At 39.7% G+C, this 18,530-nt stretch overlaps 1 protein-coding gene across 1 annotated transcript in view; it reads right to left on the minus strand.

Annotated features, from left to right (window-relative positions):
- LOC138918369 (phosphatidylinositol 3,4,5-trisphosphate 3-phosphatase TPTE2-like) overlaps positions 1–18,530 on the minus strand; it is a 444,167-nt gene that overhangs the window by 186,503 nt on the left and 239,134 nt on the right. The window lies entirely within an intron of this gene.

Below are 18,530 nucleotides of genomic sequence, written 5' to 3' on the forward strand. Positions count from 1 at the left end.
TTCCTGCCCTTTGTGTGTTCTTGGTTCACTTGCCCCAATTTCATAAAGCACATTATCCAGTAACTTCTTGAGAAAGAAAACATAGGAAGTACCATTTCTGAGACCTTTTGAGTCTGAAAATGTCTTGATTGATAGTTTAATTTGATACAGAATGCTTCATTTCAAAAACATTTTTTTCTCTACATTTTACAAGAGTTATTTCATTGTCTCATTAACCTCTGAGTTGCAGTTAAGAAGTTTAAGTCTAAGTCTAAATCTGCTCCAACACACATTTTTTTAGCCAATCTCCCTGTTTTAGCCAATCGCCCTTATTCCTCATCCATGTCCTCAGTGGTGTTTGGTGCTGCCAAATCCTGAGCTCTCCCAGTGTTCTCTGGAGAAAATTAGCTTCTCCTCATTGGTGTCCCTTTCCTCAGGCCCTTAGGTTCAGCTTTCTTGGGTTTAGGTTTCAGCTTGCTAAGTCAATTACATTTCTCCATCCAGGGGTGACCACGAAAATACTCAACCACTAGGAGGGCATAAGCACTGAAGGGATATTGCCTAAAAACAATCAATAGGGTCATATTAATGTCAACTGATGAGTGCCAATTAAATATTTGCTCTGCCTCCATCCGATTTCTTTTTTCCAAAACTGGTAACATTTCATGTTTATTGTTGTCTCCTTTCCTATTCTCCTTGTCCTTAGGTGTGTTTGCATTTTTATATTCCTTTACTATCATTTTGGTGGGACTTCAGCATAAGTAGAAACAAATGTATGTGTTTAAAAGCTGTGTTTAGCAAAAAGTCTACAAGATGCTCTATTCTGTTATCACATTTACTCCTTAAACCAACCCTATTGTGAAAGGTATTAGCTCCATCTAACAGAAGGAAACTGAGGTGCAAATATGTTCACAATGCTTTCTCAAGATTGGATAGGCAATCATTAGTATGGAACAAAGTTCGAATCAGTTGGTCTGGTTCCAAAGTCATGCTCTTGCCTCCCAAAGAGCAAGTATCTCTCAAAGTCCATGGGGGTAATTCCTATAGCCCTCTCTCTACATTAATATGCTTTTCCTAACCTTCTGCTAGTTACACGTTTTTCGAAGTAGGTCAGCTGTCCCCTTGTATTGGAAGCATGACTTGGAGGTGACTGTTCTAAATGTGGATTCCTGGGTTCCACCCTAGACCCACTGAATCTCAGTCTCATGGAGGTTAGAGATTGAGATTTGCATTTTAAACTAGTTCCTCAGAAGATGATGATTCCTAGACATTTTGAGAAGCATTGCTCTAGTCAATGTATGCCTCTCCAAAGCAGTTAACACCAACCATGCCTTACTAAACTGAAATCCTTTTGCTCTTGGGTGAGTTGGGTAGGTCTTAGTGAGTCCAAGATGTTACACATTAATATTAGAAAAGAGTATCTCAGATAAGTGAGGGGCAATATTGAGAAGTAAGTGTTCAGAGTCATTTTTCCCAGTATAGAATATCTAAAAATGCTACAACAAAAAAACCCCATAAATATGCACTACAAAAAGTACATTTTTAAAAGCTAGCTTGGGATAAAAATAAGGCAAATGGTAAGAGGACCAGAAAAGACTAGAAAGCAAATCCAAAGGATAAGCTAATGTTTGCACTGATCCTGGTGGCTGGGACATCCCAGGGAGTCAGGAGACAAAGCCTGAAGACTGAGCAGGTGGAAGTCAGACTGTACCCCCACACAAAGTCAGGCTAAAGATGACATTGCAGTAAATGAACCAGAGAGATTACCCACCACACTAATGTTAGTTGTGAATCTGTTAGAAGAGAATGTTGTGAATAAATTTGCTGTGAGCCCTTTTGAGGGTAAGCATTGCTTAGATACCACTCTAGAAGCCACGCCTCAGAGAGGCAGCTACAACACAGTGGTTAAGACTGTGACCTCTGGAGAAAATTGTCTGCGGTATGATCTTGACCCCATCATCTTCTCATTGTGATCTTGGACAAACTCGTTAACCTCCCTGGGTCTCAATGTCCCTGTCTGGAGACACATAGCTCACAAAGTTGGTGTAGAGATTATATTATTAAATACACGTCAAGCGCCTTCACCAGTGCCTACACAAAGCAAGCTCTCAGCAAATCTTACCTGGGATTACGTACAGTGGTTCCCTGACAGCAAATGCGAAGCAGACTAGGCTCTTTGGGCTTAAGCTTTTAATGTCCAAATAACACCCATTTAGCATACTATATAGAAATACAAAGAGTGGTCCTGATTTCTGGTATAAACATTGGCAAGTTATTTCTTTAACATCCTAAACACTGTGAGTATAAGTAGTAGATGTGCTCATAACTACTTCTTCATAGATATGCAATTCCACATATTAATTTCAGGGCCTAATTTATTCTGACTGGATCTAGTCCCTCCTTCTTGTTCTCTGTTCTCATCTCCTGCCATTGGCCCATCACTGCCAGCTCCGGAAACACAACCTCAACATGGCCTATGGCCCATCCCAAACTCAATTGTTCACCAGTTCTGCTGCTGCTATTTATTACCAAATTGGCTTCTTTAACACTTTCAAACATTCTGCTTTGCCAAGCCTGTATAACTTCTACATAAAGTCAACAAACAGCTGTTGATTTTTATAGTCACCACACCCTCTCAAACGCTAGAAAACCGTCAAATTCCCTGAAAGTAAATTTCATATTTAAAAATATTTTTTAAATGGAAAAAAAAAGCCCCCTCTTTTACTTGAATTGTGTCTTATGGGATTGGTCATAAAACTTTAAGTAATAGAACTTTGGATAGGTTATTCCTAGCACCCCAAATGTATCCTGCGTTATATCCAGTCATAACTCACTGACGTCATAGGTTGGAAAGGAACATTCAAAATGAAAAGTGGTGTTACAGATCTGGGAAAATTTTTTTCTTCTTCACAAGCTTCCTTTTAGTCTTAAATAAAGTTTTAAATATGTGGAAATTAATTTAAAATTACTCATTAATGACTTTCCTCTTTTGATTCATGTAACTTTCAAACAATCATTATTTATGAATATCATCTTGTGAATCCCCAGAATCAATTGGTTTTTAAAAAGGTGAAGCAAACAATCTTGTCATAATGTTATTTTTACAACTGTGAGCAAGGAACCCATAGCAAATTCCTGCTACATCTCATATTTTAGAAGGAATTTTTCCTGTAATATCCCATACTTGAAATTTAAATATTTTGTTCTGACATGCAAAAACCAAAGTTTAATGTAATGAATGAGGGGGCCATGTTACTGATTGAGAACACAGCACAAAAGCAACAGAAGAATCTTTTAATAAGAGATGGCTCAAAACAGCCAAAGTCCAACCTACATAAAGCATTGCTCTGCCTTGATTTGCTTGAACAAGAAGTTCTAGTCACAAAGCATTCACCATGGGGATTGTGCTTGGAGGATAAGAACATCCGGACCCAGCCATAGTAGAGTAGAAACAGATGGCGACTTCACGGAGGGAGAGAAGTGGCTTTTCTACTGCTGAGAGGTGCTCATGTTTTTCCCCCTGTTTTCCTAATAATAATAAACAACTAGGATAACAAGGAAATTGTTTAGGTGTCTCTATCTAATTAGCTTCAAAAAATACTTCATAGTTCTAGAACTTTCCAAAGAAATTGTACATTTGTATCACAAGATGCTATAGTAATAAAACATTACATGTTAAACAAAATATCAATAAAGATCACATCATTATCTTTATACCAGAAATATTTCATTGGATTTTGAATGCGGCCTAGTGCTTACTTTGCTGTCTCCCATTATCCCTCCTCCTTCACCAAATAAAAAGGAAATTACAACATTGTTTAGTGCATATATATAAACTTTGAAGCTAGACTGTCTGGGTTCAAATCCTGACTCAGTGGTTCACTAGCTGTGCCCTGGGGCAAACAAGTTATTTAACTTCTCTGTACTTTACTTTCTTCACCTGTAAAATGGGAATAATACCTTATAGAGTTGATGTGAGAATTAAATGAATTAACTTAATACATGTCAGCACTTAAAACAATGCCAGCACATAGTAGGCACTCAATAAATGTTATGTTAATTTTATTATAATCTTTCAACAGACCTTTCTTCAGGCTGATCATTGATAAATTACGAAATTCCTATCCTTTTCAGTGCCCAATATGATAAGAAATCATGTTGCCTCAGGGACCAGTGGAAAGGACATGGCGTTGGAATCAGAAGATTCTTCCTCAGACACGGTGACAACTGTATAACCTTGAGCGAGTCCTTACTTTCTGCGACTCCCACAGTCATGCAAATTCACTGAGACGTCATACTCCCATCACCTAAGCTGCTACCTAGGACTCACACAATAAGCAGTTCTTGATTACTGGAAAAAATGCATATCTGTAAGATTCTCTGGGATGTTACTCATAGTGAGCCCTTCTTTATTAAGTTTTTCAAAAGTTGTAGCAGTCAACAAAGCTCTTAAGAGAAATTAGATAAGGAAACAATGTCCATCAGTTCTGAAAGCTTGGTTAAGCCAATTTTGAAGACTAGATTCTAATATTAGGCCAGTTGGTACCCAAAGGTTTCTCTTTGGTTTCTGCTCCCTGTAAGCCAGGGGTTCCTGCCTTCAGGAGGCTCATACATTACGTAAATGAGCGAAACAGTAGAAGAGGGAGTGTTAGCAGCTGTGGAAAACTGGATTGCATGGGCCCCATCAGAAAAAGGATTCTAATTAAAACATTTTGTCCAAAACTCATCTGTAGGCCAAAGTCAATCCTCAAACCACCAGACATCAGCTTTTGTTTTTGCTTTTTAATTGGTATATTTAACTGAACGAGGTTTACATTAACTGGTATTTAGTCTTATTTGCAGTTTTATGCAGTTCTTTGCTAAACTTCTCTTACTAAATTCCTAGATATTTATTCAGGGTGTCCTTTCTCCTCCTCCGTCATCTACTGATGATGCTAACATCATGCATATCTTACAGCTGTCAGGCACTGTTAAGGGGTGTGGCTAGCTTCTCCTAGGAGCTCATTAAAGCCATACCCAGGGGAGTAACTGGAATCATTCAACACTCATTCAACGGGTATTTAGAGAGCACCTAGTCTGAGCATAATCAAACATTACGGTGACATCTAGGCAGGCTTTTCCATTTTCCAGCCCCCATTTTACTAAAAGGATTTGGATTTAGCAAATCATGTCATCAGTTTCCTTTCTTATTCCTATAGACAAGCTGGTGCCTTCCATTTATCAGGAGTAAAGCGTTTTTTTCCTTGTTACTTATAAGTAAAATCACGGCAAATCTGCTTCTAATCTTGCCATTTCTGAGCTTGCTCTAAAGTTGTTCTGAACTCTGTTCAAGTCACCCGAGCCAGGATCTATGAAGCACCAGATACTCTGCTCAACCACATGCTGAGGGTGGTAGGGCTTTTTGTCCCTCTGGGATCTGTGATCTAAAATGACCACCTGTGACTCTGGTAGACATAAAATGGATAAACAGAATTGTAATTGCACTACAAAACCAGACGAAATACAGGGCTGATTTTAGAATGGTAAAGCTCGTAAATTGGTTGTCAGAGGAGAATCACGGCTGTTACTTTAGTCCCACTTACATTTTTTGTTTGCTCTCAGAAATCAGGTTGTTCTCTCCTCATTTGATACTTGAGGAGACTGAAGCCTGATGGGGTAAACACCCTGCAAATCCTCACAGAGGCCGAGAGACAGGACCTCGGGCTCCTGACAGACAGGACACTGTGCACTGCGCAAGGATGGCCTCCTCCTTTCTGCACTGAGCAACAATCGCCAATTGCCCAAAACCCAGAGAGTGTTTTAGCAACATATTAACTTAAGAATTTCATGTTAGATGTGAGATGATAATGATGATGATGAAGAGTAGGGTTTTTTTTTTCAATTTGATACATTTGATTGAGTGAAAAGTTGTGCCAGCCACTGCCCTGAGCCCTCAGGTAGCAAAGATGATTTTCTTGAGGAAGACAAACACGTGAAAAACACTGCAACATAATCAGTGCTGGAAGGGAGGTACTTAACGGGGGGAGGGGACACAGAGGAAGCTCCTTATCTCTGCTTGAGGATATCAGGGAGGACCTGAGGAGTCCCCAGATGGACAAAGAATGGAAGGGTATCTGTGCATTGGAAACAGCATGTGCAAAGTTTGGGAAATGAGAAAGGGTGTGGCTTCTGTAAGGAACCGTACACAGTTTGCAGGATATTTGTGTCAATGTAGGAAATGTGCCAGATCTTGAAGGGCCTTCCATCTCATGCCGAGAAGTTTGGATGATTTCTGCAGACATTTGGAAGTCACTAAAGAGGACTCCCTAAGAGGAATGTCATGGTCAGATTTGCATTTTAAAAAGGGTGCTCTGGCTGCCATGTGTGGGATCAATTAGAGGAGGGCAAGATAGAGGCAGAGCAATTTTAGAAAATTAATGAAACAATACAAGCATGAAACGATAAGGCAGCAATAGGGCTAGAGCAAGCAGGGATAACACTGACACAGCTTTGATGACCTGCTAGATGCAGGGAGCTAGTGAGAGACAGGAGAATTTCAAAGTGACTCCTAAGCTTCTGACTTGAGGGGTCAGTTGTGTGATGGTGCTTTCAGAATATAGGGTAGTTTGGGGAGAAAAGAGGATGTGTTGGGTTCCAGGTTGGGAGGACCATTTTGAAGATGGAAGGAGCAGGGTCAAGAGCTGGGAATACATATTGGAGAATTTTCATCTTGTGGGTGGTAGTTGAAGCTCTGAGTGTGGATAGGGTTGCCTGGAAAGATGTGGAGAGCGAAAAGAGAAAAGTAACGAGGACAATACCAGGATGGCCAATACTTGAGAGTAAGAAGAAGAGGTGAAGCTGACAAAGGGAAATAATAATAAGTGGTCTGAAAACAGGAGGAAATCCAGGAGAGAGTGTGGTCATGGAAGCACAGAGAAGTGAGTGTCAACTGTCACCAGAGGCCAAGTAGGACACAATCTGAAAGGGAGACATTGAATTTGGAAACCAGAAAGTCATTTATTTGTTCAAGTCAGTGAATATGCATTAAGCACCTATTAAGTGAATATGCTGCTCAAGGCACCAGGGATAAATCAATGAACAAAACAGAAAATAAAAACCCTGCCCTCTAGGCTTACATTCTAGTGGGAGACACAGACAACAAACAAATAAATATGTGAAATTTTAATATGTTGGATAAGCAGTATGGAGAAAAATAAACAGGAAGGAGGTGTGGAGTTGGGGTTGAGAGAGATGTGGATGCAATGTAACATAGAGTGATTCAAAGGTTTTGGTGAGCAAGTGCAAAGGCCTTGAAATTAGAGTGATTTTTACTTGTATCAGTTTCAATCTAGTGAAAGTAAAAGTAAGACTGCAGCGACTTGAAGAGTGAATGAGAAGAAAAAGAAGAAAAGAGCTAACGAAAGAGAAAGGAATGGAGTAAATAACTTCTCCATGAAACCTGATGCTAAAGAGAAGGTATGGGATCCTAAGTGCAGGTAGAATGGATGGGGAAAGAGTAGATGAAGGTTTGGAAACTGATAATTTCACAGGGTGGAGGCTGGGTATCGGGGCTGCGAAGCTGCACAACTCCAGGGACGTCCGTTGCTCCCTGTAATTGTGAAATGGGGTCTTCCCAACTCCCTCACTCCATTAACTCCATTTTTGCTATGAATTAGGAAGCAAGGATGTCTATTTTCAATAGAAAGAGAACAGTGATGTCATGTGGGGCTTCAACTGGTTGGGACACTAATAGTAAAGAAATAAGTAAAATTTCTCGAAAGAGTTGATGTCAGAAATAGAAATGAAAGTTGAATCTAGGGACAAGCAAAATGGTGGCCAAGTGGCACTGAGAGCTGGGAGGATGGTTGGGCCATACACTGCACCCTTCACTCACATCATCTCACATAATCTTGCCAACAGTCTAGCAAGAAGAGCTTATTCTGACTTTATGGATGAGAAATCCGAAGTCCACCGTGGTGAAGTACCATGCACAAGCTCATGAAGCTGGGAGGTGGTAGAGCCAAGATTCCAGAGATGATGAACTTTCCCCTACAACATGCCACTTGAGATACAAAGAGGAATAGAATATACAGTCGCTGCTCTCAGCTCTCACACACTATTGGGAACAAAAGCATATAAATAACTATAAAACAATGAGATGAATGTGAAACTCGTTTATGAGCAAAGTGCCGTGGGAATATAGGCTTGCAAATTCTCCCAGGCGGCTGTATATTTACGGTCAGCAGGAAGGGAGAACAGGAATGACGAAGGCAAGATATTAATAAAATCTCACGATAATACAATGAGTATCCTTCACTGCTACTTTATTTTAAAATATGTATCCATCATTTCTCATTTTGAATCAGCAACTTCTTTAGTTAATATGTAGTTGGTTATTATGAGCCTGACTTGCAGATTTTTAAAAGTAGAGAGTTTAAGACTCATATAGTTAAAGTGAAGTGCTTCGAGATACGAAAACTTTTACATTTTGTATAAGGAATGAGGGAAATAGGAATTTAAATGTATAGTTATAGACTAAATGTATATATAGATATAGCAAAAACTATACCTAGTTTTTGCACGAAGAAACACTAGAAGGAAAAACCAAAAACCTCTCGGGTAGAGGTGTGGGGAACGATTAGAAGGGATAGGCATATAAGTGAGACTTCTCTGAGTACATCCTTTTACAGAGTTTTTGTTTGTGATCCTTGCAAATGTTTTACATATTTTTAAAAAAGCAAACCCTAAAATTAAAAACAGACTGAAACAAATTAATCAAACTATGTATCAAATGGGTAAGATAACCACACAGAGACAAGAATTTTGAATGAATTTTTTAACACAATGCTCTGATTATATATCTTACTCCTACATATTCTAAGGACAAAAATAATTTTGAAGACATCTTAAACTGCACGCTGTACTTCTATTTTGAGTTGTAATCATAGCATTTTTGAGAGTACTTTGTGTATATTGTAGAATAAAGCAAATAAATACTTTGAAATTATTAGAACCAAGATGTTTAGTGTAAGAAAAACAGTGTACAAATATGAAATTATAGAAGTTAAGAAAAAATGTAATGTTAATATCTGAACTGACCTGTGCATCAAAGGACACAATCAACAGGTGAAAAAGCAACTTAGAGAATGGAAAAAAATATTTGCAAATCACATCTCTGATATAGGATTAATATCCTGATATATAAAGAACTCCTACAACTCAATAATAATTTTCAAAAAACAGATAATCTGATCAAAAAATGGGCAAAGGAGGGGCTGGCCCCGTGGCCGAGTGGTTGGGTTCACGCGCTCCGCTGCAGGCGGCCCAGTGTTTCGTTGGTTCAAATCCTGGGCGCGGACATGGCACTGCTCATCAGACCACGCTGAGGCGGCGTCCCACATGCCACAACTAGAAGAACCCACAACAAAGAATACACAACTATGTACCGGGGGGCTTTGGGGAGAAAAAGGAAAAAATAAAATCTTAAAAAAAAAAAAAGAAATGGGCAAAGGACTTGAACAGACATTTCTCCAAAGAAAATATACAAATGGCCAACAAGCATGGGAAAAGATGTTCAACATCACTAATCATTAGGAGTATACAAATCAAAACCACATTGAGATATGACTTCACACCCATTAGGATGGCTACTATTTTTTTAAAAAAACACAAAAATAGCAAGTGTTGGTGAGGATGCGAAGAAATCAGAACCCTGTGCACACTGTTGATGGGAATGTAAAATGGTGCAACTGCTGTGGAAAACAGTGTGGCAGCTCCTCAAAAAATTGAACATAGGATTACCATATGATCCAGTGTTGTCATTTCTGAGTATATACTCAAAAGGATTAAAATCAAGGCCTTAAAGAGATATTTGTACACCCATGTTCATAGCAGCATCATTCACAATGGCCGAGAGGTGGAAGCAATCCAGATATCCATCAGCTGATAAATGGATAAACAAAACGTGGTATATACGTACATTGGAATATTATTCTGCCTTAAAAAAGAAGGAAATTCTGACACTTGCTACAACATGGATGAACCTTGAAGACATTATGTTAAGTGAAATAAGCCAGTAACAAAAAGACAAATAATGTATGATTACACTTATATGAGATACCTAGAGTAGGGAAATTCCTTAGAGACATAAAGTAGAATGGTAGTTGCCAGGGGCTGGGGCAAGGGTACAACGAGGAGTTGTTGTTTAATGGGTTTAAGAGTTTCAATTTTGCAAGATGAAAAAGTTCTGCAGATTGTTTGTACAACAATGTGAATACATTTTACATTACTGAACTGTACAGTCGAAAATGATTAAGATGGTAAATTTTGTTATAGATATTTTACCACAATTTTTAAAAATCTGAATCAAAACAGCAGTATGAGCTCCCGATTTTTAAAAATATATTTCTTAGTGCTGTCCTTTGAAAGGACCAGAAGCAATGGCATCCTTAGTCTTGGTTTCTCATGCCATTTCCCACCAAAAGGACCAGAACTCCTTAGACAAATGCCTGATTTCAGCCCTGGGCAGAGAAATACAAGATGAGCCCAGGACATCTTAATGCACCAAAAAGCAGGAAAGCTCTGAAAGACTAATGGGGATGTGCCAAAAGGACACAAGAGCCAGGGTGAAGAGGCTCCCACTGGACAGATCCAAACAATCCGGACATCAAAAGGAATAACTGATTGTAAAATATTAAATTTTTAAAACTCGATGAGTTCATGGAGACAGAAATTATTACACCAACACCCTACTCTAATATTTGATAATTAAAGGGGAAGAATTAAGCATTCATCCTACCTTTTCGTAAGGAACTGTAGTTCATCGCCAGTGGATGAGGGGAAGCTCTACGGAAGAATGCAGTTAATACATGTGGAAAGAATAATAGAAAGAGAAAATCACCATTTTGCTACCTCCAATAAACTTGTTGATTCAGGCAAAGATTATATATGGAATCTAAAACCATTAGGTAAAGTGTTGTAGAGAAACAAGATATTCACACAGTGCCAATGTATCACCCATAGATTACTTACTAATTACAAAGGGAAACATTATCAAGAACTGTGAAGGGTCTGAGAAAGCCCTATCTGCAAACTGACCAGGTAGCCAGCCAGTCTCTTGGATATCTTCAAAAGACACAGGACTTCTGGCTTCATGAGAACTTATTCCTCACTGTGTATCAGCATTTTTGTGTTGGTTCCTCAAAACCCACAGGGCAAAGCAAAGAGGGCCAGGTGACACCTGCACACCATGGGTTGTATAACAATGAAAGAACCCTGAACTTAGGGAACCCTAATCTTTTATACTGGACAGTAAGCATGCCTGCCCTTGGCTGCAGAGACTGACACTATGTCTACCTTCCAAGGCTGTTTGCTATCCAAACTTCCTCGAAAACATAGTCCAGTGGGAAAAAAGGGCATTCAGTGCCTTGCTCACAAGTTGTCCAGAAAAACGAGAGACCTGTGGAGAACTGTCTCTCCATACATACACAAAGTGGAGAGGTCTGGCCATTGCCACCTTAATCAAGTGTTCAAACTTAGCATCACTAATGATGGGACACCTGTGCCTCCTGATGGGCTGCAACACAGAGCACACAGGCTCCCTATGAGTCTTCACACGGAATTGAATCAAATCTTTAAACATAACGTCCCGGTTACAAGACTTACCAGGAAGAGAGGGACAAGTTACCACCACCAGGAAGTAATCAGACAAATCTACATTTGACAAAGACAACTGGTCCAGTCAATTTAAAAAATCAATGTCGTTTTCTAAAAAAGGATACGTGGAGGGAGAATCTAGTATAAAAGAAGACATAACCAAATACAATGCATGAATCTTGATTGGATTCTGAAGCAGAAAAAAGACACTTTGGGGACAACTGGGGAAATTCGAATGTGGACTGGATATTAGATTATTTTAAGGAATTGTTTTCTTAGGTGATAATATGGGTTTTGCAGCTGAATGTCCTTATTCTTAGAAAATACATTTTGAAGAGTTATGTATATCTGCAACATATATTCAAGTTGTTCAGCAACACACCCACTCACTCAGACATTAGATTGAACTACAGGAAATTTTTCCTATTCAACCATTTTCTATTACAATTTCATATGGTTTAACCTAATAAATAAACAAAACAAATATAGCAAATGTTAACAGTTGTTGAATATGGTGGTTGATATACAAGTGTTATTGTACTATTGTTTTGACTTTTCTGATTATTTGAAAATTTTACTAATAAAATTTTGAAAAAACAAAATAAGAAAAGAGATAGTTTAACATAAAAACTCACTGAGGAAGTCAATCCTGCCATTGCCATTTAGTAGCTATGTGACAGCCATGATGCCAAGAGAAGGTTCTTGGGGAGGGGAAGGGAACTGGGAAGGCTTGATTCTATCCACATCCTCCTTGGGGACCCCACCCACGCAGCCCCAATAAGCATAACCCTACTTAAGAACAGGGTAATTTAGCACAAGTTTCCTAAGTACTAGATTTTTGCTCCTAAGGCCCACCCACCAGATGCTACGTGACCCAGGCGAGTTACTTAATTTCTCCAAGGACTTATTATTCAGTAGATCTGAAGGATGAAGAGGAAAGAGGAGTTTAGGATGACTTCCAGATTTCTGGCCAGAGTGACACCTCAGGAAGAGGAGGCGTAAGCATCCCTGGGTGGTTGGGAGCTATTTCAGGCCAAAGGACTCAAAGAGGAAAGAGACCTTCTCTTTAGAAGTGATTTGGGTACTGTCTAATTTTAACGAAATGGGATTTCTTTCTGTACCCCAAGCTGACGAAGAGGAATACAGCAATTATGTCTGTTTTCCAAATGTTCTATAACAAGCACATACTGCTTTACTTTTAAAGAAAAATTATAAAGTAGTTCTGGTATAAAGCTCAGAAACAGCAAAAGCTGACACAAGATTTTGTATATTATGAGCCATATTTTTAATTGAGCGATTATATGATTATGAGCTAAATAGTAAGCTTTCAAGTTCATGCATTTGAACTTAGGAAATAAATTTACATCAATCAATGAATAATAAGAAGATGCAGCTTGGTGTGTTTTGGCAGCAGCTGAGGGAGAAACTGACAACAGCAATAACTGCATGCTCAGGGCACCCACACTGGCAGCAGAGGTGGCATCCGGAGAAGAGGTGGGCAGTGAGAGACAGCTCACGGTTGGAATGCCGGGAGACAGAAGACATGACAGGGCAGCTGGGGCTATGAGCCATGCAAGATCCCCAAGGAAGGAAGAAACATGGGTGGGGCAGGTTGGAGGTCCAGTAACACCACCAGGAGCAAATTCTACTAATAGGAGCCACACGATGGCTCACCAATTAGATTCCTAGGCATTAGTAATAGGTTACCCCTGACCCTCACCCTAACGCTGTAAGGCAGGATTGTTACGTTTGGTTTTTGTTTTGTCAAAGTTAAAAAAGAAAAGAAAGGCAAATAGTACAGGAAGATTTACAGCAAAAAGCAATTGTTCCTTGCTTTTTGCTTCCCAGCCTCAGACCCACTTTGCAAGTGCAAACCACTTTTACCTTCCTGGCTTTCCGTTGTCCTGCTGATGCTCTCCAATGGTGTATAGATAGACCATTGAGATGCTATTCATTTATTGACTCTTGCAATGCCAGGTCAAGATTCAGCTTACTTAGTATCACACCCACACACACAATAGTTACATCACTATTTTTAGTTCTATTGTTCACTTTTGAAACTTTCATTTCCTTAAACTTTTGTTTTTAGTTCTCTCAAACACAGACAGCATCTCTTGGCTCTCCATTTTGTGAGGAGGAGATTTGAGCTCCTACCTCTCCTAGACTCCCCTCCTCTACTTCTACCTCCAAACTTTTCATAAAGCTGAACTCTTAGATTTCCATGACTGAGAACATTTCCATTCCCTTCTGCAACCATAATTAAGTCTTCTATAATTGGTCCACAGGTTAGAGTCTGTTAGATCTAACAGACAGTGACCAATAAAGAGCACTAACACCAGGATGTTTATGAAAACTTTCCTTCACGGAGAGCAAGAATTGTGTTTTTCTGTAATCAGTGTCACAACCTGTGCTGCTCAGTTGCTCAAAATCTTGGTTAGTTTGATTTTTGATGCTTACCGTTTTCTTTTCTTATTGAATGAGGACAGCTGTGCCACCTTGTCTGTTCTATCTACTGCATTCTTTTTTCTCTTTCTTTTTGAAGTCCATTGACATCCTATTCTAACTTGATTCACAGTTGGATTTGGACTTTCTTAGAGTCTTTTTAAAAAAAATTTCTAGTTGCTTTTCTTCTTTTCATGCATTCTTTGCTTATAGTGTAGCTTCAAGTTCCTCCAACTCTATGTTATATGAAATTCTTTTCTTTCCTGAAGCCCTATTCTTGCTGCAATATGAACTGGTGGCTAAGTCACCCACACAGCTGACATTCTTGGTCACATCTGGTATTTCCTGAATCCCACATCTTCCTCATGTTACTTTGTTGTTTTACTGATGGAACACATGCTCAAATAAGTTCTTACGAAAAGGTGTATGGCAAGTAAGCTTTCTGAGTCTTTAACAATGTCTTTATTTTGCCCTCACAAGTCATTTGACTGGGTATAGGTTTCCCAGGTCAAAAATCATTTTTCCCCTGAATTTTGAAGCTGTTATACCACTACTTCTAGTGTAGCTATAAGAAATCTAACGCCGGTATGATTCTTGTTTCTTGTAGGAGTTGGTGTTCCCTCACCCCAGGAAAGCTCTTAGGTTCTTCTCTGTATAACTTGTTCGAAAGCTTCAAATGATGTGTGGTTTTTTCCCTTCCCCCTAATCAAAGTCCAGCAGGCCCTTTTTAATTGAAAGCTCCCATCTTTAGTTCTGTAAATTTTCATTGTATTGTTTCTTTGGTATCTTTCTCTCCTTAGTCTTCTCTGCTCTTTCTAGAATTCTTATTGGTCTCTTATTGAACCCCTCTGGATTGATCGTGTGTGTGTGTGCATGTTTATACTCTCATATTTTACACATTTTGCTCAAGGTTTTGGGAGATTTTCTCTACTTTATCTTACAATCTTCTATGGAATATTTCATTTGCAAAAGTTCCTCCCCATTTTATGATTCTTGCTTTTTATAGCATCATGTTCATGCTTAATAGATGTAATGTCATTTCACATCTCTTTAGTAATAAAGAATTAGTTTTGTAGGGTTTTTATTTGACCCTTCTTATATTCCCTGAATTCTACGTTTCCTCTGGGGTCAGTTTTTCTCTGTTTAGCTTTCTTCTTCATACTGTAGGCTTTTCTCAAATATTTGGGCATTCTCAGTTGTCTGGCTATTCTTAAGAATGAGACAGGAGAAAGACTGACTAGACACTCTAAGCACAGGAGTGGAACTTGCTGACTGGCGGGCTTCAATTTAGGGTAAACAGCCAGAGATCTGTTTGTTGTGCTGTGGCCCCTCAAATGCCAGAATGTAGATGGCTTCGTGCTGGGGTACCAGTGATGACTCTAGATGCCCAAGTGTTCTCAGAAAGATCCTTCAGTGTCTTTTAAAAAGTCCCTGTTGGTCATTTTTTGGTTGGCTGGTTGGTTTTGCTCTTTTCTGTGGTCAAACTACCTAGTTGCCGGGGTTCTTGGCACCAGAGTTGAGGAGTGGTGTGGAGGACGACCATTTCATACACAGACCTTCACTGTCTTCTGTCTCCCCTTCATCCAGGAACTTCTCTGAGTCCCCGACCTCTGCAAGGTTCTACCACATAGGGAGGCACCCTCATCTCCTGCGAGACTCTTCAAGCATATCCTGAGCTATAGCTTCTTCTACTCAGTGCTCTTCCATATACTCTGTCTTCCAGAAATTCATTGAAATCACTTATCCTCTTGTTCTCTAAACCCTTTTGGGTATGTACCTTTTATATCCCATTACTATAAGTATAAGTGAGTCTTAGAAGGGATAGGAAATAAATATGTATGCTCAAATCCCCAACATGAACCAGTAGCAAGGGTAGGTATTCTTCCCATTTTACACATGGAAAACAGAGGCTTATGTGATTAAGTGACTTGCCTAAGATCACGTAGCTAGAAAGGGAAGGGCCAGGATTAAACTTGTATTCTTTTGACTCTGCTAAACTACTTCTTTTTGTCCAAACCATGGCTCAGCTGGTATGACCTGGAAAAAAAAGAATTTACATAATACTATGAGTTTTAAATATGCTGTCACTTGTGCATAAAAATGATTCAGAAACTGCCCAGACTAAAAACTGTGCAACATCATTTTACAAGTTGCATACCTAGGATACAATGAGAAATCATCAAAGTCATAAAACAGCAATTTTATATTGGGTGGGTCAGGTTGGAGTGGACCAGAACTTGAGGAGAGAAAATTGGTAGGAAAGGCTGGATTATCATTTGGGTAACGGTGGCAAGGGCTTGGCACACTGAATGCTCTCAGCTCTATCAAATCTACTTTAGAAGTCACAATTGGGGAGCAATTGCCCCAAAGAGGTGGTGCAGACTCCAGAGCAGTGGCATGGATGGAAGAGACGTGTTGGGAAGACAGGGCACCCCATCCACTTGGAAGCCACTCTCTCATATACATTTAATAATTGTTAAGTGACTGCCATGTACAGACACTGCAATAGACTCTAGAGACACTTTCACCTTCAGCCAGGGTGATATCTGCAAAAGATGAAGATCTCTTTGTTTCTGGAGACTTCTAGAAATCAAAACCCTACAATATCTCATAGGAACACATCACATTCATAATGGTTTAAGATTTAAAGTATTAGAATTGTTCTAGTTCAACTGCAAAGGTAGTTTTGAGGGCTTTTGAATAGCTAGTCATTTATTCCACAAATCTTTATTGAGCTTCTAGTTAATGGCAGCCACTGGAGCTAGGACCTAGGGACACAATGGTGAAGAATACGAGATTATTTCTAATGTTTACCACTTAGCCACCAAAGACAATGCTGAGGCACCTAGTTTTCTCTTTCTCAGAGGCAGAGGCCAAGTTATCTTCTAAGTATGAAATGTAGAGATTGACTCTTGTTAGGGCCACAGAAAACTGGGGAGGTGGATGGTGAACATGCTATTAGCTGGTATTAGTTCACTGTGATATTAATTTAGATGCATGATATCCTGGCGAAGAACAGATCTTAACAGAAGATCTTTCTGCTCACAGTGTTTTTCTCGAATTTTCACCTTTCCTGTGGCTGTTTTGGTCTCATTCTGACACTGTAGGAAAATTCACCGTGAAATCTGGAACAAGTGAGCATGTACCCTCTGTCCTCAAAGGTTGGGACACAAGCCTGTGAACTTGGAAAGAGAACAAAGCTTTCTAGTATGATAAACAGAGAAAATGGAGATTAAAAAGTCTGGTTTCCTCTTTTTTGCATCAGCACATACCAGCTGTCAGATACCTCTGAATAATCTATTTCTTCTGTTCCTGAAAGGTAGATATTATTATTACAGCATTTCCAGAAGGAAGTATATTTTAATTTTCAATAAAAATGGCCACAAATGAAGTGGTAATGCAAAGAACAGAAGAGAAACTTTTACAGCTATAGTATTTGCATTTGTGACTTTTTCCAGTCTAATTCCACTTTCTCCACTGATCCCTGAAACCTCGCCAGCAGGCTGACACCCTGATAAACTCCAAAAGGAAGAAGGAAAACAGTCTGAAAGGCAGGGAGGGTGTGGTCGCTAGAGGGGTGATGGTGAACAAGAAGAAAAGTGCAGCTACTCCAGTGCATGCAGATAAGGCGTGAGGTTCAAGGGCAGAAAGGAAGCACACAGATTGCAGCGTGCCCACTTGGTACTGGTGACAGACTTCCAACGGAGGAGCCCCACCTTCGGGTTCTTTTGTTTAGGCCTGACTTCCAAACAAAGCAAGCTGGACGACCAGTCCTAACATCAAGCAGCAGAAAGCTTCCTTCCTTTGCGAAAATCTAGTAAAGGCATCTCTCTAAGCCCTCTTATTGCAAAAACGGCCTGCTTTCTCCTGAAGTTTCTGCTGTTAGAGAAGACTTGCAAAGGCTGTGATAGCAGAGTGCAAAGAGGTAGGCATTTAGGATAAAAACATGAGTGCACGTCCATCCAACCCCTCAGGGCTAATTCCCCTCCCTGAGCCTCAAATTCTTCACCTGTATAATGTGGTCGGGAGGTTGAATCAGAAAACAAAAGTGGTTCTAAATTTCTAAAAGACTTCTTTTCTCTATTTCCCTCTTTACCTCTTTCTTCCAATTAAAAAAGCTTAACCTGTAAAATCATAATCCAGTCTACCTACTTTCCACATTTTTTTCTGAGTGTGCTGTGGAGTCGACTCTGACTCCTAGTGAGCCTACCCAGTCTTTATTGGCTCCATCCTTTCACCTTCCAGCTCTGTATTTGACAATGCTCCACTGCCCTTCACAGGGCTTTCACAATCAACTTTTTTCAGAAGCGACTGGCCAGGTCCTTCTTCCTAGTCTGTCTTAGTCTGGAAGCTCTGCTGAAACCTGTCCACCATGGGTGACCCTGCTGGTGTTTGAAAACCGGCGGCATAGCTTTCAGCATCCCAGCAACATGCAGCTGCCACAGTAAGATAACTGACAGACAAGTGGCGTGGTT

The sequence above is a fragment of the Equus caballus genome, chromosome 17 (assembly GCF_041296265.1).
Source record: "Equus caballus isolate H_3958 breed thoroughbred chromosome 17, TB-T2T, whole genome shotgun sequence".
Lineage (NCBI taxonomy): Eukaryota > Metazoa > Chordata > Mammalia > Perissodactyla > Equidae > Equus > Equus caballus.